The sequence below is a fragment of the Podarcis pityusensis genome, assembly GCF_964106645.2.
Source record: "Podarcis pityusensis genome assembly, chromosome: 4".
NCBI lineage: Eukaryota > Metazoa > Chordata > Lepidosauria > Squamata > Lacertidae > Podarcis > Podarcis pityusensis.
In genome coordinates, this window is record NC_138027.1 from 105,459,164 (window position 1) to 105,486,541 (window position 27,378).

Consider the following 27,378-nt stretch of genomic DNA (forward strand, 5'->3'; position numbering starts at 1 on the left):
ACCAGCCAAAGAAAGATAGGAATTCCCAGTATCTTTTCCTCTAAGCGCAAGAAAGCAACTTGTTTAGAGGGTGGTTTTTATTGAAAAAACTCCACATGGGATAAAGGTTATGTGTCCCTTCCCTTGACTGCTAAGGTTATATTACATTTTTTTAAATGACAGGAGAAACATTATATACCTCCTGGGTATATGAAGAGGTGCACCATGGATACAGCTCACATACCCGTCATACTGTACGTGGCAACACTGCCTGCCCCCTTTGAGTCTGTAGTGCCCCAAAGAGAAGCATTATGTGGCGCTGCATTTGACTTGGTGCAGACCTGCTCTTTTGGGAAAAGGTCAAACTGCCTCCCCCTCTTTCTATACATGCTTCTGATTCTGCAGTTCTGATTCTGATTTGCATTGACAACCAGAAACACAAAGGCAATGGATTCTAGTTATTATGGATCAATGTATCTGGAGTAAAAATTGATGTAACGCACCTCAGAATTACGTAAATCCAGGATGGCTTTCAGGAGCAGAGCCAATGACTTATTGTTTCCTGCTTTCACTGAGGCCTGATGGTGATTTTTCTTTCTTGTGCTTTGTCCTTTAGATGCGGGGTGTATGGGGGATGTATGAAAATAAGTTCATCATTAGCATTAAAAGAAGAAGGAAGGGGTTGGCTACAGTAACAAACACGAGTAATTGATATTTTAAAAATACTGTTTTAGAAAGGCATCCGGAAAGATCAGAGCTTTTAAAGGATTTATTTAATCTGTGAAATATTACTTCCCTTCCAGTGTGCTAGAATGAATACTTGTCTCTGTTCAGTAAGACAGCTATAAGTATTTCACTGCTGGCAAAGATTTGTAAACTTTATTTACAAATCCCTCAGGAGGTGGTGGACTCTCTTTCCTTGGAGGTTTTTAAGCAGAGGTTCAAAGACCATCTGTCATGGATGCTTTAGCTGAGATTCCTGCATTGCAGGGGGTTGGACTAGATGGCCCTTGGATCCCTTCCAACTCTACAATTTTACAGTTCTATAATCCTATTGACTGGAGGATGTACAAAATACAGCTCAGATACCCACATTCACCAAGGCTTATTGAAGATCATGCATATTGGCTGAGGAACATACAAAATGCAGCTGAGATGAGCATATTTGCCTAGGCTTGTTGGAGATTATGCATAGAGACTGGGAAATGTGCACATTTCATGAGTATGCATTCTGCTTGAGGCCTGGAGAATGTGCACAATGGCTGGTTGTTATGCACATTAACCACTCAAATTAAATTACCTTTAACATGTATAAAAAGGTAAAGGGACCCCAGACCACTAGGTCCAGTCATGACTGACTCTGGGGTTGCGGCGCTCATCTCACTTTACTGGCCGCGGGAGCCGGCGTACAGCTTCTGGGTCATGTGGCCAGCATGACTAAGCCGCTTCTGGTGAATCAGGGCAGTGCACGGAAATGCCGTTTAGCTTCCCACCAGAACAGTACCTATTTATCTACTTGCACTTGACATGCTTTCGAACTGCTAGGTTGGCAGGAGCAGGGACCGAGCAACAGGAGCTCACCCCGTTGTGGGGATTCGAACCACCGGCCTTCTGATCGGCAAGTCCTAAGCTCTGTGGTTTAACCCACAGCGCCACCCGCATCCCCAAACATGTATATGAATGTGTATATGAATATTCTGCTCTGGTCAGACCTCACCTGGAGTACTGTGTCCAGTTCTGGGCACCACAGTTCAAGAAGGACACTGACAAACTGGAACGTGTCCAGAGGAGGGCAACCAAAATGGTCAAAGGCCATGTCACATAGAGGAGGGAGAAAGGTTGTTTTCTGCTGCTCCAGAGAAGCGGACATGGAGCAATGGATCCAAACTACAAGAAAGAAGATTCCACCTAAACATTAGGAAGAACTTCCTGACAGTAAGAGCTGTTTGACAGTGGAATTTGCTGCCAAGGAGTGTGGTGGAGTCTCCTTCTTTGGAGGTCTTTAAGCAGAGGCTTGACAACCATATGTCAGGAGTGCTCTGATGGTGTTTCCTGCTTGGCAGGGGGTTGGACTCGATGGCCCTTGTGGTCTCTTCCAACTCTATGATTCTATGATTCTATGATTATGATTCTATGTTATTATTATTACTTATTAAATTTGTATACCGCCCTTCACCCGAAGATCTCAGGGTGGTTCACAGCATAAAAATAAAAGTTAAAAACACAAATAAAAGTAGAATGATGGTGGTGATTTTATGTTAATCCATATAAATGGGCACTTAAATTCAAACTTGACTGGTTTTTGGAGGTGTGTCTCAGAGATAATTACTTCCACCAGATGAATATTCATAGGATAGAAGTATTGCCTTGGGGACATTTGGCTATTTTAACACATAGCTAGTGTAATATATTCAACTGTTTCAGTCCTTTAGGAAGGAAAAGTAGACTTATCCAAACTTCTGAGTCAACACCGCCTCTCCCCCCCCCCCCCCCCCGCTCTAGAGATGAACAACTATGTTAAAAGAGAAGTATATAAAACAAGCATCCCAATTAAAGAAACTTAATCAAATGGACATCTCCAGTACTCACACAACAAATATGGGATTTATCTCTAGCTTGATAGGTAGACGTCTGTTAATTTCCTCTCTGTGCCACAATATTATGTAAATCGGTTGCTACAAAAATAATTATATTCTATGCAGGGAGTCTGTGGAATTATTATTTTTTTCTCAGCTATGGTGTGAATTTCATAACATGTAGCATATATTTTATTGCAAACCATTTTGCAGTTCATTTATTATGGGACCAACTTTTAAACGTTTGATATGGCGCTAACACAACATGTGGTTGTCTTGTTTCCTGGCATGTTCCATGCGGTATCCTTCTGCCCTGCATGTTTCATCCCAATTCTTTCTTGTGAGCTTCAGTGGAGCATTTTTGATTACTATCGGTTTGGACAACCCTGTCAAAGGCCAGTCAGTGACAATGCATATCAGAACAGTCAGAAGTTTACAACATGTAATAAAAACTGAGCTAAAGACAAGCCAGCCATCCTCTTGTGGTCTGAGGAGGCCTCTAGGCAACCAGTGATTTGTAGGCTCCATTACATCCCAAATGTTCTTTGCATCTAGCCCTTGGCAGCGTGTCAAGGACAAGGCTTCATCCATCTTCAGAGATCACTCTTGAAATGTCATGCCCTCTGCTCCCTTCTGGTGACTCATTTTTTCCCCATGTTGTCAGGGCCTGTTGATGAAAACTGACGACGGTCAAGGCCCTGTGACAAGCGAAGCATCCCAATACATGGAGGAAATTATTCTGTGCAGTCGATACTCACAAAACTCTGTGTGGCTGATGGATGAGCCTCATGCTCAGCAAACAAATGCTCTTACCCCCAAAGAGTTAAAAAAGTAAAGCCAGGAAGACAACACCTACGCATCTGAGAGCACCATTTGCCAGTGCTGAAGTTAACATTCACCAGGTTCAATTTTCACCTCAAAGTAGTTGTTTGGGCAGCTGAAAGCCCCCCCCCACAAAGACCCGAGTCCTCCCTTTTCACTGGCGGTTTGCCATGATTTGTGGTGAACATGTTCCCTTTTTGCTGCTGATTTGTATGGCATTTCACCCTTTTTCATTCCTCTTCAAGCGACTCTTGTTTCCCTGACGGGACTCAAGGTGGCTTAAAAATGAAAACAAAAACTGCTAAAAAACCACAGAAAAATCAGTCATGAGATTATTTCCCCAGACTGGGCAACTGGCCACTCAACCAACTGTGGAGATATTATGGGAGGCTGGAACTGCCACCACTTGGGTAGCCATGTGCCTCAGTGCTGCCTCCACAGCAGCCTCTCGGCAAGAAGGAGACAAAGCTAGTCTCCTCCTGCCCTCGTTCCCAATGTCAATCTTCATTGCCTCCTTGCTCCAGATGTATATCTTCACTCACCAATCCTTCCCTGGTGAGGGATGAGGTGCCATTTTGTGGTTTGCCTCAGGTACCAAAATGTCTTGGGCTGGCCTTTAGGATCTTTTGGCTTGGTGAGGACTGGTGTTCCCAGACCTTGGAACAAAGATTGCTTTGCCACATTTTAGTTCTGGAATCATTTTGGTTTCCCCCTTTATTCTTTATGCTACCTTGTGCTGATTTCATGAGGTTTTGCTGGTCTTGTACTGCTGATATGCATCTGTATTGATTGTTTTAGTTGTGATTTGTGATTGACTTAACTTTTTAAAAAACTGTGAATTGCCCAAAGGTCTCTGTTGATAGGATGGTATATGAATGCCATAAATAAATAAATAAATAAGGCATGGAATGTCCTCTCCCCCCCCCCCGAGATAGTTTTACTTGAATAAAGTCTGCAATTTCAAGTTTGTGTGATTAAGCTCCCTTTTTAATGTCCTACATATTGTCTATCTTACTTTTTTGTTCAAACATGCTCATGAAGTTCCTTGTCAGGAAGTCTGCACAGCAGAGTGAGTGCTGGACAGGATGTGACACACGGCTAATGGCGTCATTCAGCTTGGTAGCACACAAGTTGGCAAAAGTTTTCATTTGCAGAGACCTTATTTTCATTTTCAGGGACTGCCACACTCATTCAATTTATTGCATTAAAGAAAACTAGGTGAATGAAAGCATTCCATGCAACAGACAGTCATCTCACCTTACCTCATGGGCAGGCTAGTCCTGGGGCAGAGGCTGCAATCCTGTATGCCTTTATCCAGGAGTAAGCTCAGCTGAACAAAGTCAGACTTCCTTCTGAGGAGACATGGACAGGATTGCACTGGAAGTGGCATTTAAAGGTGGTGCACTGAGCATTTCCAGGAATGTATCCTGTTTTGTTTTTGTTTGTTTTTTAAAAAAGAATTTTTATTAAAGATTTTCATGGTTCAGAAAAAAATGTGCATTGTCTTTTTTCAAGTTGTATAGCCCTTTTTATACGTGATGTGAGACATTATACAGAATAAGGTCCCCATAAGAGTGGGAGAGAGAAGGGGCAGAGGGGGTTGGGGTGGTGATATTTAGTCTGTTTGTGGGGTTTTATGCCAGTGTCACTTGAGTAGGTTCTCTATTTCATACGTATATGTACGCACGCGCACACACAGAGAGAGAGAGAGAGAGAGAGAGAGAGAGAGAGAGATGGGGGGAGGCCTGGTTGGTTTTCTTTTGTTGGCTGCAGTGAGGTTTGTTGGGGGGGGGTTGCTGAGTCAGGTTATTGATTCAAATGCTGTCTGTGGGTCCTTCTTGTTGTCTTGTTGGGCTTCACTGGAGTGAAGGTGTCCTCTTCTATTTGTCCCTGTGTCCATTTCAATCTATTGGTTAATTTTTCTAATTTTCTGTTTCCCATACTATTTGATACCATTGGTCCATGTTTACTCCTGACAAGTGTCTGACTATGATGCTTCTGGCTGCTGATAGTAGGTGAGTTATAAGCTCTTTATAGTGTGTGGGGATGTTATTATCTTGGAAGATGTTCAGTAGGGTCTGTCCTGGGGTGACTTCTAGTACCTGTTTAGTTATTATGCTTATTTCCTGTAGGACTGTTGTACAGAAGGGTTGAATTTGGGGGCATTCCACCACATGTGGTGGTACGTGCCTGTGGAACTGCAGCCTCTCCAGCATTTCAGTGAGGTTCCTGGGCATATCAGCGCTAGTTTCCATGGTGCTAGATACCATCTGTAAGTGAGTTTCAAAGTGAGTTCTTTTCTTTTGGCTGATATGGATTTAAAGGGAGGCTTAGACCACATTCTAATCCATTGGGTGGGATTAATTTCATTGTTTTTGTCATCGTCCCATTGTATTTTGATTTTGTCAAGGGGGGTTGTGGGGTTTTGAAGCAGTATTTTGTAGATTGTGGACACCATTCTCTCACCATGTCCCTTTGCCATTAGAAGATTTTCGAAGGTAGTCAATGGTCTAGTGGCTGCTGATTTTCCCATTGGATTATTTAAGAAGGCATGTAGCTGGTGGTGTGTTAGCCAGGGTATTTAGATGTCCCCTAGTTTGTCTTGTATTTCTTGTGTCGTTATGGGTTTGCTATTTTTGTAGAAGTCTTTTAGGCGGTGTAGGCCTTTGGCTTGCCAGGGTTTTGGCTACCCCTTCTCAATCTGCTCCTGCCAACCTAGCAGTTCAAATAATAATAATAATAATAATAATAAATAATTTTAATTTATACCCCACCCTCCCCACTCAGGGCGGCTAACCCCAAATATAAATTACAATAAAATGTAATAGAAAACAAAAACAGGAACAAACAAACAGTTAATTAAAATAAAGCTTAAAATGCAGCCTCATTTTAGTAGTAGCCCATAAATCAAGACCATAAAGGGAGGAAACATCAGATATTTACCCAAGCCAGCTATCTATGCTGGTCCTACATGGGCCAGAAAAAGGGCAAGGGAAAATTTATATACCAAATCCCATATAAGGGGTCAGAGTGAGTCTAAGCGAAGGCCAGGCGGAACAGCTCCGTCTTGCAGGCCCTGCAGAAAGATGTCAAATCCTGCAGGACTCTAGTCTCTTGTGACAGAGCGTTCCACCAAGTTGGGGCCAGTACTGAAAAGGCCCCGGCCCTAGTTGCGACCAATCTAACCACCTTGTGACCTGGGACCTCCAAAATGTTGTCATTTGTGGACCTTAAGGTCCTCCGCAAGGCATAGCAGGAGAGGCAGTCCCGTAGGTACGTGGGTCCTAGGCCGTATAGGGCTTTAAAGGTCAAAACCAGCACCTTAAACCTGACCCTGTACCCCACCAGGAGCCAGTGCAGCTGGTAAATGTGATCCCGTGGCGAGGACCCCGTAAGGAGCCTTGCCGTGGCATTCTGTACCCACTGGAGTTTCTGGGTCAGCTTCAAGGGCAGCCCCGCGTAGAGCGAGTTACAATAATCAAGCCTGGAAGTGACCATCACATGGATCACTGTGGCCAGATCATGGCAAGAAAGGTAAAGGACCAACTGCTTAATACAGCAGAGATGGATAAATGGCACCTTCGCTGTGGCTGCAACCTGCACCTCCATAGAAAGCATCCCAGTGCAAGTAGATAAATAGGTACCGCTCCGACAGGAAGGTAAACGGCGTTTCTGTGCACTGCCCTGGTTTCAGTGTTCCGTTGCACCAGAAGTGGTTTAGTCCTGCTGGCCACATGTCCCAGAAAGCCATCTGTTGACAAATGCTAGCTCCCTCGGCCTGTAAAGCGAGATGAGTGCCACAACCCCAGAGTCGTCTGTGACTGGACTTAACTGTCAGGGGTCCTTTACCTTTTTCTTAATCTGCACTCAAAGTCTGCACAACTACTACACACACACACACACGCACACACACACACACACAACCTGATCTCAGGATCTCAGAGACCCTATTAATCTATCTGCTGCCTCATGCCTGGAGACAACATTCTGTCCTGACCATGCATCTGTGCATTTCAAGTATGGCAGGCGCATGAAAACAATGTGAAGAATCGATTGCACTAATGCAGGGCAGTGCACACAAGGCAATGGCTATTAAGCAGCCATTTCACTTTTAATATGTTTTTTAATCCTTTGTATAAATAATGAATGCAGTGCAATAAAACATCACTAACAAAGGGGGATTTAAGATGTCTGGCTCCGAAGCGCCCTCTCCGATTGCATGGAGACCAGACAGCCCCGTGGTTTTCTTCGGAGCTGAGGGCAATGAAACAATCGCTGAGACGGCTAGCACGCCAGTGGCGGAAAACTCATTCCAAATCTGACCGGACACAGGTTAGAGCTCAACATCGAGCCTACCAAGTGGCAATAGCGACGGCGAAGAAGACTTTCTTCACCGCCTCTATTGCATCTGCAGAAAATAGTAGCAGGAGACTCTTTCAGGTGGTCCGCAATTTAACGGAACCACCTTTACCACCGGGCCTTGTAAAGACCCCAAGATCTCCTGCAACGATTTTGCAAAGTTTTTTGCAGATAAAATCACTCATATTCGGAAGGAGCTAGACACCACCGTGGGAGCAGGGCTGGGGCGGGAGAGTGCTGGAGCCCTGTCTGGTCAAGTTGCATGGAATCAATTTCAATCCATTACCCCCCGAGGATGTGGACAGGCTGCTTGGACGCGGGAAACCAACCACCTGTCTCCTTGATCCTTGCCCATCCTGGCTAATAAAAGCAAGCTGGGAGGGCTGGGCGATGGGCTCTGCGGGGTGGTGAATGCTTCCCTCTGTGAGGGAACATTCCCAGATCCGCTGAAAGAGGCGGTCATTAAACCGCTTCTTAAAAAACCATCTTTAGACCCGGCCAGTATGGCCAACTATCGCCCAGTCTCAAATCTTCCATTCTTGGGCAAGGTGATTGAGCGAGTGGTTGCTGAACAACTCCAGGCACGCCTGGAGGATGCGGACCATTTGGATCCCTTCCAATCGGGATTCAGGCCTCATCATGGGACTGAAACTGCCTTGGTCGCGCTGGTTGATGATCTCCGGCGAGCTAGGGACAAAGGTGAGAGCTGTTTCCTAGTTCTGCTGGATCTCTCAGCGGCCTTTGATACAATCGACCATAACATCCTTCTGGACCGTCTAGAGGGGCTGGGAGCTGGGGGCACTGTTATACAGTGGTTTCGCTCCTTCCTCCTGGGCCGTGTTCAGAAAGTGGTGGGGGGAGATGAGTGTTCAGACCCCTGGACCCTCACTTGTGGGGTGCCTCAGGGTTCCGTCCTCTCCCCCATGCTTTTTAACATCTATATGAAGCCGCTGGGAGAGATCATCAGGGGGTTTGGACTGGGTGTCCATCAATATGCAGATGATATCGAGCTCTACCTCTCTTTCAAATCAGAACCAGTGAAGGCGGTGAACATTCTGTGTGAGTGCCTGGAGGCAGTTGGAGGATGGATGGCAGCTAATGGATTGAGGTGGAATCCTGACAAGACAGAAGTACTGTTTTTGGGGGACAGGGGGCAGGCTGGTGTGGAGGACTCCTGAATGGGGTAACTGTGCCCCTGAAGGACCAGGTGCGCAGCCTGGGAGTCATTTTGGACTCACAGCTGTCCATGGAGGTGCAGGTCATTTCTGTATCCAGGGCAGCTGTCTACCAACTCCACCTGGTACGCAGGATGAGACCGTATCTGCCCGCAGACTGTCTCGCCAGAGTGGTGCATGCTCTAGTTATCTCCTGCTTGGACTACTGCAATGCGCTCTACATGGGGCTACCTTTGAAGGTGACCCGGAATCTACAACTAATCCAGAATGCGGCAGCTAGACTGGTGACTGGGGGCAGCCACCGAGACCACATAACACCGGATTGAAAGGCCTACATTGGCTCCCAGTACGTTTCTGAGCACAATTCAAAGTGATGGTGTTGACCTTTAAAGCCCTAAACGGCCCCGGCCCAGTATACCTGAAGGAGCGTCTCCACCCCCATCGTTCTGCCCGGACGCTGAGATCTAACGCCGAGGGCCTTCTGGCGGTTCCCTCATTGCGAGTAGCAAAGCTACAGGGAACCAGGCAGAGGGCCTTCTCGGTAGTGGCACCCACCCTGTGGAACGCCCTCCCATCAGACGTCAAAGCGATAAACAACTACCATATTTTTCGCCCTATAGGATGAACTTTTTCCCCTCCAAAAATGAAGGGGAAATCTGGGTGCGTCCTATGGGGCGAATGCAGGCTTTCGCTGAAGCTTGGAGAGCGAGAGGGGTCGGTGCGCACTGACCCCTCTCGCTCTCCAGGCTTCAGGAAGACATCCGCAGCCTAGGCAGCCCTGCGGGAGTTCCCGCAGGGCTGTCTAGGCTGCGGATAGCAGCCTGCTTCCCGGAGCGCCGGGCGGGCTGAAAGCAGAGCGCCCAGCGCTTCGGGAACGCATCTGCAGCCTAGGCAGCCCTGCGGGAGGTCCCACAGGGCTGTCTAGGCTGCGGATAGCAGCGTGATTCCCGGAGCGCGGGGCGCGCTGAAAGCAGAGCGCCCAGCGCTTCGGGAACACATCCACAGCCTAGGCAACCCTGCGGGACCTCCCGCAGGGCTGTCTAGGCTGCGGATAGCAGCCTGCTTCCCGCAGCGCTGGGCGCGCTGAAAGCAGAGTGCCCAGCGCTTCGGGAACGCATCTGCAGCCTAGGCAACCCTGCGGGAGTTCCCGCAGGGCTGTCTAGGCTGCGGATAGCAGCCTGCCGCCCGAAGCGAGGGGCGCCCTGAAGCAGAGCGTCCCTCGCGCCGGGCAGACATCCGCAGCATGGGGAGCCCTGCAGGAGTTTTTACCTTTATTTTTTCCTTTATTTCCCCCCAAAAAAACTAGGTGCATCCTATGGGACGGAGCGTCCTATGGGACGAAAAATACGGTACCTGACATTCAGAAGACATCTTAAGGCAGCCCTTTTCAGGGAAGTTTTAAATGTGTGATTTTACTATATTTTTGGTTTCTGTGGTAGCCGCCCAGAGTGGCTGGGGAAACCCAGCCAGATGGGTGGGGTACAAATAATAAATTATGATGATGATGATGATGATGATGATGATGATGATGATGATGATTGCTTCTGCTGCTCATGGTTGTTGTTGTTGTTGTTTTTGTTTTTAAAAATTGAAACCTTAGTCATTGCCATCAAGTAGAGTTTAGACATTAACAGCAGTGGCTGTATGCAAATACAGACAAGGCTCAGCCCTTTTTAATGGAAAGGTTGTTTTCTTTTTAGAATTCATCTTTCAGCCTTTACGTTTATTCCGGATGTGTGCATCTTACTGAATATTTCTGCACTCAGGGTAGAAAGCATAGACTGCTTTTCAAAATTGTATGTGGTACAGTCCATTTTAATGCTGCCTTGTACAAAATCATCATCATCATCATCATCATCATTATCATCATCAACTTTGCTCTTAGCCACACTCCTGTAAGACCCAGATTCTACCCAGGGCCAGCAAGTTTCCTCAGAAACAATTGCATCAATGGCCCCATGAGTCTCACCATTCCATAGGGACCCCAGAGCCTCAACAAGATCAGTTGCTCTTCACTGCAAAATCCCCCAGAGCAGTCAGGAATCCATCCATCTCTTGGGGCAGAGCATCTTAACTGGTCCTCCAGCCTTGCAAGGGAGAAGCGTTGCTGCAACTTCAAACCTCACCAGGAAGTGGTCTGACCAGGGTCCACACACACACCCCAGGCCATCCTCCTCCCCACATGGATTGAAGGCTCAAGCAAAGGTGTGTCCTGTTGGGTGTGTTGAATCAACTACCATTTGAGACAGGCCCATGGCTAGGAAGAAAACCAAGAACTTCCAAAAATAGTAGGGGGAGACTGCATAGAAAAATGCGTATAAGAGGAGAAATCCATAATCAAAAGTTGATGATTTTTATTTTTTTTAATGCAAACAGGAAATGTGTGGAACTGAATTTAAGATTGGAATAGTGAGAAGTAGAGAGAAATGAAATTGACAGATTATCCCAGGGAAAGCCCTCGTCACACAAACCCCTCTACACACACACACACACAAATACAGCCTCTGGCCCAAGGTGCCTCCACAACTGAGAGCCACCACTGTTCTATCACAAGGACCCCAGAGAGGAGGAGGCTGGGCAGTCTGGTATTGGCCAAGGTCTAAGGACTTCCCATTCAATCTTATGGGGCAGAGTAAACCTGCTGCAATCTGATACTACTAGGGCAGAATTACCGTATTTTTGACAGGGTCTCTTCCTCTTCCTCTCTCTCTCTCTCAACATTAATGTAAGGAATAAGTGAAAAGAAATTGCCTGTGGGGAAAAAGAGGCTGACGAGAGAATTTAGAAGCAATTTTTGAGGACGAATGGAACAGGGATTTCAGTCTTACTCTGACTGCATAGTCTGTGTGTATATATCCAAGTTCCACAAGAAGCAAATAAATTAGCAAAAAATGGGGCAGGGAGGGAGGTGGGGAGAAAGCAACTCAGTACGGCCCAGTCCAGGGATCATTCTAGTATTGTAAAAGCCATGATAGAAAAGGTAGGTTTTCCACTTGCGCCTGAGACAGAACTGTATGTGTGGCAGCCAACCTTCCGGAGGGGAAGCATTATAGAGCTGGCATGGAGAAGAAGGTTAGTTGGGGGGTGATGGACCCCCAGCTTTCCTTAAAGTGGACATTACCAGTGGGGCCTCCCCCAGGCAGCTGCTTTGTCCAACAGGATAACACCACAGAAGATTAGGAAGGTCACTCATTCAATTATAAAATGAACCTGTAAAGCATAGTAATGATTACTTTTTAAAAAATGTTGTATACACAGTCTGCATTTGCAAACTGAAGATAAAGCCATATGTCAGCATTTGCCTTAATATGCCCCTCAAGGCAGTCTATCTAAGACATTACAAAACATTTCCAAATATACACCCACCCATTATATTTTCAGCAATTACCTGTGCACAGTAGTAGGTAGCTATTTATATAACTTGCCTTTTTCATGCTGAGCATATTTTGGTATACAAATTAACGCTTATTGTGCTAGTTTTTAGAGGACTGTCTAGAGGGGTTGGGAGCTGGGGGCACTGTTATACAGTGGTTCTGCTCCTTCCTCCTGGGCCGTGTCCAGAAAGAGGTGGGGGTGAGTGTTCAGACCCCTGGGCTCTCACTTGTGGGGTGTCTCAGGGTTCCATCCTCTCCCCCATGCTTTTTAATAGCTATATGAAGCAACTGGGAAAGCAGCTGTTCATCAGTATGATGATACCCAGCTCTTCCTCTCTTTTAAATTGGAACCAGTGAAGGCAGTGAATGTCCTGTGTGAGTGTCTGGAGGTGGTTGGAGGATGGATTGAGGTTGAATCCTGACAAGACAGAAGTAATGTTTTTGGGGGACAGAAGGTGGGTGGATGTGGGGGACTCCCTGGTCCTGAATGGGGTAACTGTGCCCCTGAAGGACCAGGTATGCAGCCTGGGAGTCATTTTGGACTCACAGCTGTCCATGGAGGCAGAAGCCAATTCTGTGTCCAGGGCAGCTGTTTATCAGCTCTCATTCTCTCTCATTCACTTTGCATGCCAGTACATAACTGAGGCACTGCTATTCCAGTCTAAGAAATATATCTTAGTTATTGTTCACACTGTCCAAGCACCTGTTTCTGTGACCTTTGTCTAATGCTTATGGAACCTGCCCAATGGCTGAAGCTCATTGTGATGGCCTGGGAATCTGATTCAGAATCTGAACCTGAGGAGTCCCAGCCTGCACAGGAGTCCCCACCTCCAGGGCCGGCTGAGCTGGGGCAGGGCCTTGAATCTGAAGGGCCTGCACCTATGCCGGATCCTCAGGAGCAGACACCAGATGTATCCACTCTGGCTCCGGAGGTGATTGAGGGCCCATTGCCTGCAGGTACGCCTCTCCCAGCCTTGTCAGGGGAAGGTGAAGCTGCCCCTGGGTCCAATAACCCTCCATCCTCTCCTGAGCTGCAGAGGCTCAGGGCAGAGAGGCAGAGGGAACTAAGTTCTCTGAGGAGGAGTGCTCGCCTTAAGGCCAGGAGAGGCGGGTCACCTGGGGGCCAGGACTGCCCCTGGCCTCAGGAAATAAAGGCCAGTCAGCCCAGTCCCAGGTTGCGGGAGCAACATTGTTGGAAACCTGTTTCTGCCAGCACCCAGACCTGTTCTTCCAGAGTTCCCGACCATGCCCGGCTTCTTGCTTTGGACCCTGCTTCGCCCTTGCTGGACAGTCTCCAGACCCTTGACCCAGGACCGGACTCTGACCTCGCCTCACGGTAACCTCCCCCCGGCCGGGACCAGCACACTCATTGAAAATTGCTACCTCATTCCTGGCTGCTTGATGGATCTGTTCATCCTTTCTAAGGCTCAACAGTCATGAAGCAGGTGCAGAAAGAACAGCATAGTTCTCTTCACAACACCACCCCCATCAACACTGCCACCTCTGCCCCAAGTCAACGTTTTCATCGCTTTCCAAATCAAGGAGACTTTTCTGTCTGCAAAGGCTCTCCGTCCCCTGGCTGATTCCTTCATTGGTCTACTCCCTCCCACTATTTCCCAATATGGGACACTCCCCCCACTCAAAGCTTCCACATGCCCATAAGACCCACCGGCATTTTGTGTCCTTGGTATACCCCATTTTGTGGGAGATTTGCAGTGAAACTAAACAATGCTAGTTAGCATATGAAAGGGTTAAGGAGCACAGAGTTCTAATTGCTCAGTGTGGTCACGTCCCCTTGTCTCCTAAGAGGACGGAAGCCAAATATATAATGATGAGGATTTTCTTCTTTTTTTTATTATATGCTTTTTATTAGTTTTCTTACCTAACAAACGCACATTGGAAATTAACAAAAATAACAAAATAATAACATCAGAAAAAACACCCATCCATCCATAAATCCCTAAATTACAAAAGAACTTATGCCACCATGTTCTTAATTCCCAATTCTTAATTCCCAATAGACTTCCATCTTCCTCAAAGCAGGTCCGTCTTATCTATTTGTTAAACTGCTTCTTTAATCATTTCATCATTTCTTCTGTTATCTGAATACTTATAATCCATATTGTAATTGCGAAAATTAATCAAAGCATGTCCAGGTTTTAATCTGAGGGCACTGTTTTTTAAAACATTCTTTCCAGCTGTTTCCTAGTTCTGCTGGATCTCTCAGCGGCCTTTGATACAATTGACCATAACATCCTTCTGGACCGTCTAGAGGGACTGGGAGCTGGGGGCACTGTTATACAGTGGTTTCGCTCCTTCCTCCTGGGCCGTGTTCAGAAAGTGGTGGGGGGGGATGAGTGTTCAGACCCCTGGACTCTCACTTGTGGGGTGCCTCAGGGTTCCGTCCTCTCCCCCATGCTTTTTAACATCTATATGAAGCCGCTGGGAGAGATCATCAGGGGGTTTGGACTGGGTGTCCATCAATACGCAGGTGATACCCAGCTCTACCTCTCTTTCAAATCAGAACCAGTGAAGGTGATGAAGGTCCTGTATGAGTGCCTGCAGGCGGTTGGAGGATGGATGGCGGCTAATGGATTGAGGTTGAATCCTGACAAGACAGAAATACAGTTTTGGGGGGACAGGGGGCTTTATGTTAACAGAGTGCTCTTACTTGGAGAGATGGGAAGGCTGGGAAGGCAGGAAAGAGATGAACAGGGTTGCCACCGCCTCCTGGGCTTCAACATCATCTTGGTCTTCTCTTCCACCACCACTCAGGCTAGGCCTTGCCCTGGGAGGTGTCAGAGTCGGCCGGGAAAAGCAGCAGAGGGTGAGAGAAGTAGGAGGTCACCTCACCTCACCCGCCTCCAGGGAAACATGCACGGAAGAGCCAGAAAAGAAAAGAAAAACCATCCCATTCCCAACCACAGCAGTTTTGCTTGCCCTTCCCTGCCACCAACTGACAGAATGCCCTGCTTGATGAGAGGCGGGAAAAGAGGAATCGGATGGCAACACTCCAGTGTGCTCATTATATAGTAAGAAATCGTGGAGAAGAGAGAATAATCCACATTCACAGCATAAGCTTGCTGGCCCCAGGGTCTTCTGGTAACTACAGAGGGAGGGAATCATGATAGCACAGGATTTTTTATTATTATTACTTTGCCAAATGTTGTTTTGAGGCCAACCAAATTTCCAGGCATTGTTTGTGAATAAGCTCTATAAACTCTGTAAACTCATCTGCGAGCAGAAGGCTTCCAATGCAGCAGAGTCATCCACAAAGTCATTTGATGAGTAATGGGCGGCTCAAGCTGCCTGGTCCTGGAGCCATCTGCCCAGCCATGTTGCATCTCCAACAGCATGGCTTCCTCATAGCTCTTCAGAGACTCATGACTGTCTCATCACTTACACCATGAACGTAAAAGTGGAGATCACTCTCCTACCTACCAACCTACCTATAAAGGGCAGGTTCTAACATTCTGTCCCCTTTCTCAAAGGCTCTGTAGCTTTTGTCCCATATGTGGATGTACAAGCAACATGCAACCAACCTGATGTACAGCAACCAGCATCAGACACAGTTCCTGCCCCTGTGTGTGTGTGTGTGTGTGTGTGCGCGCGCGCTCTCTCTTTCTCTCTCTCTCTCTCTTAATGCAATTCTCCCTGGAAGAAAGCTGCCTGCCTGATCAAGCAGAGATAAATTTGCATGTACAAGTAAAGGATCCCCAGCTACAGAGCCAATCTAAATTTGGAAGCCAACAGGTATAATCCTCCTTCATCTCCACATGTTAAGCATTCACAGAATCTGGAGGTATGGATGGGGTTGTGGAGAAAGCAGCAGGATTAAATGTCTATACTATCCTTCCGGGGATCAAAGGGCAGTTTACAATATAAAAAACCACAAAAATACATTACACTGGTACATTGGTTTGCAAACAGTCTGGTTTGCATACGTTTTGGATTACAAACATGTCAAACACAGAAGTGTGTGTCCTGGTTTGTGAACTTTTTTTGGATTACAGCCTTTTTTTTCTTTTTCTTTTTTGATTACGAACAAATATTTTTGGTAGGCCCCATTGGCGAAAGCCCGCCTTGGGTTACAACCTATTTTGGTTTACAAACAGACATAAAGTGAAACAAGAAAGCCTTTTCTGGATAATCTTATGCACGGAAGGTACTGTTTGTGAAATTTAGGATGCTTATGAAATTCCCCTATGGAAACTGATTCCAAACTTCAGTGGTACCTCTGGATACGAACGGGATCCGTTCTGGAACCCTGTTCACATCCTGAAGTAAACACATCCACGAGTCGCATTTTGCCACTTCCATGTATGCACGTGATGTCATTTTGAGCATCTGCGCATGCGCAAGCGGTGAAAACCGGAAGTAACACGCTCCGTTACATCTGGGTCGCCGCAGAGCACAACCCGAAAATACTTAACCTGAAGCTACTTCAACCCGAGGTATGACTGTACCTGATCTTGTCTTCCTTCCTTTTCTCTCTCTTACTCTCGCTTCCACCTCTCCCTCTCTCTCTCTTCCATCTCTCTCTCTCTCTCTCTATCTATCTATCTATCTATCTATCTCCCTTACTTTTCTCTCTCTTTTTCTCTCGCTTTCCCTTCCTTCTTTCTCTCTACCTCTCCCTTCCTTTTTGTTCTCTCTCTCTCCCTTCTTTCTTTCTCTCTCCCCTTCCTTCTCTCTCTCTCTCAACCCCTTCCTTCCTTCCTTCCTTCCTTCTATCTCTCTTTTTATATATATATATATATAATATTTATTAATTTTCCAACAATTTAAACACAACACTACAAAAAAACAAAAAAACAACAACAATGCAATACAATACAAAAACACTACAAAACACTAACACATAAAACTAATAAAACAAAAACAAAACCATTTCATTATCTTATCTTTCGTTCACTTGTTTCCCTTCCTTCTATCTCTCTTTGCCTTTGTACCAAGATGACTGCCAGACCTCGTTTAGGTTTTTGAGCCATTTTATTGCATTTTTTCGTCTGTGCCTTTTTCCCTTACAGGTTGCCGTGTGCAGCAGCACATATTCATGTTGGTTAAATCACAATGGGAAATGAATATTTATGCAATAATGTGGTCATCTCCTGATTCTTTCCTGCAATGTGATTTAATCAATGCGTGTGTGCACTGGTGCACATTGATAATTTATGAGGGGTGGGGTAGACCAGCTGGAAACAGCAGCAAATGTCTTTATATGAATCTCCAAATTAATTTTAGAACATTTCCAAGTTTGAGATACAGAGAGCAGACCACAGGCAGAAACAATGATATGAAATGAAACTGAGACATTTGCTCATCTCTTATCGATACCACAAATCTGGAATAAACATCCAAGCCAGATACTGGTCTCACTGACCCTTGCTTGAACTTCAGGTCCATTGAGTAAGAGGGGTTTCAGTTTAATGTGGTGTAACAAAAACTGGAACCTGCTTCTGCTTTAAAGTTTTCAAACTGTGCTTTGTCTATACAGTATATGTTCATTGAGCTTTACTGCCAAGTTGGCAGGATTTTTGTTGCTGGACTCACTGAGGTTGTATTTACTGTTTACTGCTCCCAAAATAAAAGTGGCTACATCATTTCTATCCAAACAGGAATATCGCCAGCCATCATTTCTCTCCTTTGTGAAACCGCCTTAATGAAAATATCATTGTTGCCTGAACTGTGTGTATGCTGCAAATCACCAGAAGCACAGGAAGCATTGCAGAAAGTGGAATTGCTCTTCCTTTTGCTTTAAAAGGAAAAAGCCAGTTGGGCCAAGGCAGCAGAGCAGAGTGGCAGCTGCAGCTGTGGGATTTGCTTCTCTGCCCACCCCTCCTGCTTCCAGCCAAGTTCAAGGGGAGCCCACTGAGGATGTCAGCAGCATCCTCGGAAGAGAGCAGATAGCCTTTGATACAGACTCTCCCCTGATGTTCTGGATTATGGCTTCATCAAGGTGTTAGCATTTTGGCAGCCGTACGTTAGCAGGTCCAGCAGGCTGCTGCAATCACATCGGGACTCTTTTTGTGTTTACTGTATTTTGACAGTTGCAAAGTACTGAGAAATGGACTTGTGTGCCTTATTTACAGATAAGAAGGGGGGGCTGCTTCTAATCAGTGCTGTTCTATCTTCTGATCCAAGCATCTTAGTAGGAACTGGAGCAGGCAGGGTTTATTACTAGTAAATCAATACAGTGTTTTTTTCTTTGCCGTGCAACCCTTTGGGGAATCCATTCAGCATAATGATTATCATTATATAATTAAGTCTAGGTTCTCTTTTGCTATCTGCAGCTTTTGATCTTGTAAAACCAAGAATTGATTTTTCCTTTTTTTAAAAAAATCAATGTTGTGTTTCCACTGTGTGGCAGATATGCCACTTAACAATGGCTCTGGATGCTGGTCCTTGAGTGTGGTTTGTGAACACAAGCAAGCTGCAGGGAGAAGCTGCTGGTAATTTTCAAGATCAGCACCTTGAGTCTAAAGAGCTATTTAGTTTCTCTGTCTTGGATGCAACCTAGCAACCTTCAGTGATGATGCACATTTCTCATTGATCCCCCCCCCCCAGTGGAATTAACTGTCAAGTAGAAAGGTCTTCGCTTCTAATACTGGGTTTACTGCAGGATGAATAAACCAATCTAACAAGTGTGAAAGTATTGGGGTGGCAGATAACTAGCCCTTAAGACTTCTTTTAAAGAGCCTTCCCATTTGCTAGTGATGTCATATAACATTTGACACTTTCAAGTGCTGCTGTATTATGAGTTGTTTAGCTCAGATACAGGAATAGGCACACTGAGCCACATTTTGATTTTTGATCAGATATTCAAAAACAGATGTGGTAGGAGAGCAAAATGGATAGATTTGTCTCCAAGCTATTCTACATTTTTGAAATATCATAAGGATCTAAATCTGTTATGGCAAGTTGAAAACAAAAGTAAAGAATTGAATCTGTATGTTTCTGGACAACTTGTATATTTCATAAAGACACTGTGCCCTCAAAAACAGGGTATGCTTTGTCTTTGTTATTTCTGTTCTCACTTAGCAGCCATGATAATGAGTCTTTCACAATGCCAGTTTCACAATGCTAAATACTCTCTCTCTCAACAAAAAAAAAGGTAACTGAAATAAGATGTGAAAAACGATTTCGTGAAAAGTTGTTATGTGTTTTAAGCCAAAGAAATTCTTCAGGGAAACAGATATCAAAAGACCAAAACAGATTTCATGCTAGTGTTCATTTGCCTCCTGAAAGAGAGTTGTTTTGGTTTTGGTTTGAAATGCATTGCTTTGCTGTTTTGCACAATTTTGGATTTCTTGCCTTCCTGTCTTGTATCTGTATTCTGTGGCCCATAAAACTATAAATGCAGGAAACTTGCCAATAGTTGCTTGGCATCATATCACTTGCTATTTACCGGGGGCCTCTGTACAGAAGGGGATTGCCTCATGGCTAGTGGATTGCAGCTAGCATGGAGAAGGTCTTAAAACAAGGAATACAGCAGCTTAGCTTCACCTCCAGAAGCACACTCCATTGTCTCTTGAGACTGATGGATGCCAACCACTACAACAACTGTACCCACAAGTTTGCCACATCCATAGTCTTCTTTAATTCACACAGACCCCCACCCCCGATACGGGAAGTGACTCCTGCAGGGCTGTAGGTGGGCAGCTGAAGGCTCCCCAAATCTTTCTACTGGAATCAGACGTACAGATCAAACTTATAGCTGAATTAAACTCATACAAACTGTAATGAATCTTATCATGGTCCCCCCTCCCCCAATCTTGTATTGTTTTGCCTTAGATATTATGGTTAAAATTGTTCTTGGGAAAGCATTCAAGCTGCTTTCAAGTAGGTTATTGTCTAGTCACTCATTTATCATCCTCATTACTCACCATGTGCTCACTCACTCAATTTCCAACCCATGGAGTTTATACTAATGTTCTCCATCTAACAAGTCACCCTGTAAGTCACAGTCTAACAACTTCATTATCTTGTGAACTGCACATGAATAATTCTAGGGGTAGGCTTGTTCCTTGTTTTAGAAATGGTGGGAAAATTCTGCAGATGCTTAGCATCATCTTTATTTATAGGAGGCCAGCATGTGGCAATCACGACAGGAGAGATTAACAGCCCTTCAACACTCCCATAATTTCTCTTTCAGAATTCTAAGCCATAGCTCCTCCGTGAATGTTCTTCAGACTTCCACTTAAGAAGCAATGCAAAGTGTTCCTAGGAGGTCCAGGAAGAATTTACAGCTAGATTCATCCTCGTTGTGCTTTCTTGTATTTCATTAATAGTCAGTGTGTAAGACTACCTTTTCTTTCTTTCTTTGAATAACTTTTTATCGTATAAACAAGGATGATAGGAATAATAAATGATACAAAGAAATAGACCAATTACTCTCATGTCATTTGTATATCACAAAAATAGCACCATAAATTTGCACCATAAATATATACAACATATAATTCATTATTAGTGGTCAGTGGCCTTGGTTGGTGAATGGGTTTAAGCAAAAACAAAAATAAGGGGAAAACAGGATAGAGCAGGGTTAGCAGATAACATCATCATCAACAACAAGAAAAACAACAACAACAACATTTTATTATTTATACCCCACCCATCTAACTGGGTTTCCCCAGCCACTCTGGGCAGCTCCAAACAGAACACTAAAAACAGAGTAAAACTTCAATCATTAAAAACTTCCTTAAAAACAGGGCTGCCTTCAGATGTCTTCTAAAAGTCAAATAGTTGTTTCCTTCCTTGACATCTGATGGGAGGGCACTCCACAGGGTGGGGGCCACTACTGAGAAGGCCCTCTGCCTGGTTCCCTGTAACCTCACTTCTTGCAATGAGGGAACAGACAGAAGGCCCTCAGTGCTGGACCTCAGTGTCCAGGCTGAATGATGGGGTGGAGATGCTCCTTCACGTATACTGGGCCAAGGCCGTTAAAGGTCAACACCAACACTTTGAATTGTGCTTGGAAACGTACTGGGAACCAATGTAAATCCTTTAGAACCAGTGTTATATGGTTTTGGTGGCCACTCCCAGTCACCAGTCTAGCTGCTGCATTCTGGATTAGTTGCAGTTTCTGAGTCACCTTCAAAGGTAGCCCCACGTAGAGCGCGTTGCAGTAGTCCAAGTGGGAGATAACCAGAGCATGTACCACTCTGGTGAAACAGTTTGCGGGCAGGTAGGGTCTCAGCCTGTGTACCAGATGGAGCTGATAAACAGCTGCCCTGGATACAGAATTGGCTTGTGCCTCCATGGACAGCTGTGAGTCCAGAATGACTCCCATGCTGCACACCTGGTCCTTCAGGGGCACAGTTACCCCATTCAGGACCAGGGAGCCTCCCACACCCACCTGCCTCCTGCCCCCCCCCCCAAACAGTACTTCTGTCCTGTCAGGATTCAACCTCAATCTGTTAGCCACCATTCATCCTCCAACCGCCTCCAAGCACTCACACAGGACCTTCATCGCCTTCACTGGTTCTGATTTAAAAGAGATGTAGAACTGGGTGTCATCCACATACTGATGAAAGCCCAGGCCAACCCCCCCCCCCATGATCTCTCTCAGCAGCTTCATATAGATGTTAAAAAGCATGGGGGAGAGGACAGAACCCTGAGGCACCCCACAAGTGAAAGTCCAGGCAGGGGTCTGAACACTCATCCCCCCCCCCACTTTCTGGACATGGCCCAGGAGGAAGGAGCGAAACCACTGTATAACAGTGCCCCCAGCTCCCAACCGCTCTAGATGGATGTTATGGTCGATGGTATCAAAAGCCGCTGAGAGAAACAGCAGAACTAGGAAACAGCTTCCACCTTTGTCCCTAGCTTGCCAGAGATCATCGACGAGCATGACCGGCAGTCCCATGATGAGTCCTGAATCCTGACTGAAAGGGATCCAAATGGTCCACATCCTCGAGGTGTGCTTGGAGTTGTTTAGCAACCACCCGCTCAATCATCTTGCCCAAGAATGGAAGATTTGACATAATGATGGGCAAATACACAAAAGTGTATTTCTTTATGCAACAACTGTGACTACAGTATTAATTGTCAAGTATTGCAAAGGAGATCAGATCCCAACTAAGGTAGAGTGGCAAAAGAAATTATGTGAATATGCTGAATTAGCCAAAATGACAGAAGCAATAAAAAACCACCCGAGCTCAAGGGTGAAAAATGAATGGGATTGTTTTTAAAATTACATGAGTAAACATGGTTCCCAAATCCAAACTTGGGTGTGCCTAAAGTAAATTTCACAAAATAAAAAGCAACTGGAGGAGATATCGTATACGAAGAAAAGGTTGAAGGTACTGGAACACAGTACAAAGAAAAGGAAATAAAGAGAGAAGATGGAGCTGTTAAGAGGTAGAGGGAAGTTAAGCATTATAGAGTAATAGATGGATGTGAGTATGTATAGAAAGAAAAATAGCTTATGTATGTAAATTGTAAAGAAAAAGGGCGCTGTAAGATCTATAAATTTTTAAATTGCGATAAAAAATCATCATCAATCAATCTTTATTACGGTCCAGAGACCCAACAAATCATTACAAAGCAATACACAATTCATACAGCCTACCTCCAGGTAAAAAATAAATAAAGAAGAAGATAAGGCTAAGAAAGAAAGAAAAGAATGGAAGATTTGAGACTGGGCGATAGTTGGCCATATTGGCAGGGTCCAGATATTTTTTTTTAGAAACAGTTTAATGACCGCTTCTTTCAGCGGGTCTGGGAAGACTCCCTCACAGAGGGAAGCATTCACCACCTCACAGAGCCCATCACCCAGCCCTTCCCAGCTTGCTTTTATTAGCCAGGATGGGCAAGGATCAAGGAGACAGGTGGTTGGTTTCATTCACCAAGCAGCCTGTCCACATCCTCGGAGGTAACAGATTGGAATTGTTTTGATGCAAATTGACCAGACAGGACTCTAGCACTCTCCTGCCCCGTCTAGTGATGGCGTAGCTAGATGCCAAATCAGGAGCCCTTGTGGCTGTACTCATTGAGTATGAGTAATAGTCATTTTTCCTCTTATGTTACCAATGAAACCATATAAAGGTATATTGGTGAATGTGGAAGGGAGGCCCAAAGTGAAGATAACAATTTATGCTTAAATTTAAATTTAGATCAATGAAATTAAGACAAATGCTGGAAAGAGTGATTGTTCATTTTCTGGAATATTAGCATATATAATGAAATTTAACCACACCAGGGTAAACCCCTTGCAATGTAGGAATCTTCTGCCCAACATGGGACTCAGACTCATGACCCTGAGATTAAGAATCTCATGCGCTATCCCAGCTGGCTCTGGCTGCATAAACACAACATTTTTTTCTAGAATCATTGGAGAGCGAGTACTTGCTTTCATACATAATCCACACCCAACCTTCAAAAAGAGAAAGAAAAGCAAGACTATAACTATAAAAAAGTGAGCTTGATGCCAAAACCTGGAAGGTCCTAGAACAGAGAATTCAACCATTAGTCTGTGAGCAGTTAGAAAAGGATGCTGTGATTACTAAGACGCAGCATGGGTTTCTCAAAAAACAAATCATGCCAGACAAATCTCATTTCGTCCTTTGATAGAGTTACAAGCTTGTTGGATCAAGGGAATGCTGTGGACATAATGTATCTTGACTTCAGTAAGGCTTTTGACAAACAACCCACTTGACGTTTTTACAGAGAAGCTGGTAAAATGTGGGTTGGACAAGGTAACTGTTATGCAAATTTGTAGCTGGTTGACTGAAGGAACCCAAAGACTGCTCACTAACAGTTCCTATTCATCCTGGGGGGGGGGGGGAATAACAAATGGGGTGCCGTGGGGTTCTGCCCTGGGCCCATTGTTTATAAGTGAGTTGGATAGAGGAATTGGGATGCTCATAAAATTTGCAGATGACACCAAACTGAGAGGAATAGCTAATGTTGCAGAAGTCAGAATCAGGATTCAAAATGACCTTAAGAGATTGGAGACCTGGGCCAAATGAATTTCAATAGGGACAAATGTCAGGTTCTGCACTTGGGCAGGAAGAACCAGATACACAAATACAGTGGTACCTCGGGTTAAGAACTTAATTCGTTCTGGAGGTCTGTTCTTAACCTGAAACTGTTCTTAACCTGAGGTACCACTTTAGATAATGGGGCCTCCCGCTGCTGCCACGCGACTTCTGTTCTCATTCTGGGGCAAAGTTCTGACTTAACCCGAGGTACTATTTCTGGGTTAGCGGAGTCTGTAACCTGAAGCTTCTGTAACCTGAGGTACCACTGTATAAGCCCCTCTGGAGAGTCTATGCAACAATATTCAGAGATGGAGGTTAATTGAGAGAGGAAGGAGGGAAGGAAGGAGGATAGACCATCCGGTGGTGGAATCTACACACAAAAAATGCTATGAAAATGCTTAAAAACAAAACAAAAACATTTTGAAAAAATATATATTGAATTTGCCATAGCTCACAATCGCAAATCTAGTGTCACATTTGTATATTGCACTTTTCAACACACTTAAAACATTTTATTTGCAGCTGTATAGCTGAGACCAGAGACTCTACAAAAGTCTCCTTAACTTTTGTAAAGGCACTGTCACCCACCTGGGAATTCCAGTGCCACCTGGGGCACAAGACAAACCTGGGATTTTCAGGTTGCTCTGGGGGTCTGGCAAGCCTACTAGAATCACATCCTTTCATCAGATCCCCCATAATTAGCTCACCAAATGGATCCCCCTCACTGAGGAATGCCTAATATGTTATTGAGGAACCATGGCGTTCCTTGAAACACAGTTTGTGAAGATCAGGAGGGTTGCTATGTCAGTCTGTCATAGCAAAAATGGCAGAGTCTGATCCACATTTCAAAGACTAACAAATTTATCATAGCATAAGCTTTCATGAGCCAGGGTGTCTACTTTGTGTTCTCAGTTGGAAAATTACCTGCACACGAACATAGACAAACAGGGGGAGGGAGACAGTGCTCCTGAAGGTAGACAAATATACAAATGTGGGGGAGGGAGACAGTGCTCCTGAAGGTAGGAGTCTATCAATTGATGATGATCATCCAAATGTCATAGACCAAATGGAGCAAACAGCACACAGACCTAGTGGTGGGAGGAAAAAATCCTTAAATAAGAGACACGGGGGAATGATTAATGGACTTCAATATCTGTACATTAATGCGCAAAGCATGGGAAATAAACAAGATGAGCTTGAGCTCTTGGTACAGCAAACTAAATATGACATAATAGGCATCACTGAAACCTGGTGGGATAAGTCCCACGATTGGAATGTAATAATGGAGGGATACAATCTATTTCAGAGAAACAGACCAGAGAAGAAAGGAGGAGGAGTGGTGTTATATGTCAGGGATGTGTATACCTGTGAAGAGATCCAAGATTTAGAACCTCAAAGCCAAAGTGAGAGCATTTGGGTCAAAATTAAGGGAGAGAAGAATAACAGTGACCTCATTGTGGGAGTTTACTATAGATCCCCAAGCCAAACGGAGGACATAGATGATGCCTTCCTGGAACAGATGGCCAAGCATGCAAAAGGAAGGGAGATAGTAGTAATGGGGGACCTCAATTACCCGGATATTTGTTGGATGTCAAACTCAGTCAAGAGCATAAGGTCAAACAGATTCCTCACTGGCCTTGCAGACAACTTCATTGTCCAGAAAGTGGGAGAAGCAACAAGAGGAACAGCCATTTTAGATCTGGTCCTAACCAATGTTGATGACCTGGTTAGTGGGGTAGAAGTGGAAGGATCATTAGGCGCAAGTGATCATGCTCTTCTGAAGTTTACTATACAGCGGAAAGGAGCAGCCAAGCATACTAGGACTCAATTTCTTGACTTTAAGAAAGCCGACTTCATAAAACTTAGGGAAGTGCTGGGTGAGATCCCATGGACAGTAATACTAAAAGGAAAGGGAGTTCATGATGGCTGGGAGTTTGTTAAGAGGGAGATAGTAAAAGCACAACTTCAGGCAATACCAATGAGACGGAAACATGGAAGGTGCCTAAAGAAGCCAGGGTGGCTATCTAAAGAACTTTTAACTGAGTTAAGATTAAAAAAGGATGTGTACAAAAAATGGAAAAGGGGGGAAACCACCAAAGAGGAATTCAAACAAATAGCCAGCACGTGTAGACACAAAGTCAGAAAAGCTAAAGCACAGAATGAACTCAGGCTTGCTAGAGAGGTTAAAAGCAACAAAAAAGGCTTTTAGGGGTATGTTCGTAGCAAAAGGAAGAACAAAGAAACAGTGGGGTCACTCAGAGGAGAAGATGGTGAAATGCAAACAGGGGACACAGAAAGGGCTGAACTCCTCAATGCCTTCTTTGCCTCAGTCTTCTCCAATAAAGAAAACAATGACCGACCTGAAGAATTTGGAGCAAATGATTCAGCAGAGGAAACACAGCCCAGAATAACTAAGGAGATAGTACAAGAATACTTGGCTAGTTTAGATGTATTCAAATCTCCAGGGCCAGATGAACTGCATCCAAGAGTATTAAAAGAACTGGCAGATGTGATCTCAGAACCACTGGCAGTCATCTTTGAGAATTCCTGGAGAACAGGCGAAGTCCCGGCAGACTGGAGGAGGGCAAATGTTGTCCCTATTTTCAAAAAGGGGAAAAGAGAGGACCCAAATAATTACCGCCCAGTCAGTCTGACATCAATACCAGGGAAGATTCTGGAGCAGATCATTAAGCAAACAGTCTGTGAGCACCTAGAAAGGAATGCTGTGATCACCAATAGTCAGCATGGATTTCTGAAAAATAAGTCATGTCAGACTAACCTGATCTCGTTTTTTGACAGAATTACAAGCCTGGTAGATGAAGGGAATGCAGTGGATGTAGCCTACCTTGATTTCAGCAAGGCATTTGACAAGGTGCCCCATGATATTCTTGTAAAGAAGCTGGTAAAATGCAGTCTTGACTATGCTACCACTCAGTGGATTTGTAACTGGCTGACTGACCGAACCCAAAGGGTGCTCATCAATGGTTCCTCTTCATCCTGGAGAAGAGTGACTAGTGGGGTGCCACAGGGTTCTGTCTTGGGCCCGGTCTTATTCAACATCTTTATCAACGACTTGGATGATGGACTCAAGGGCATCCTGATCAAATTT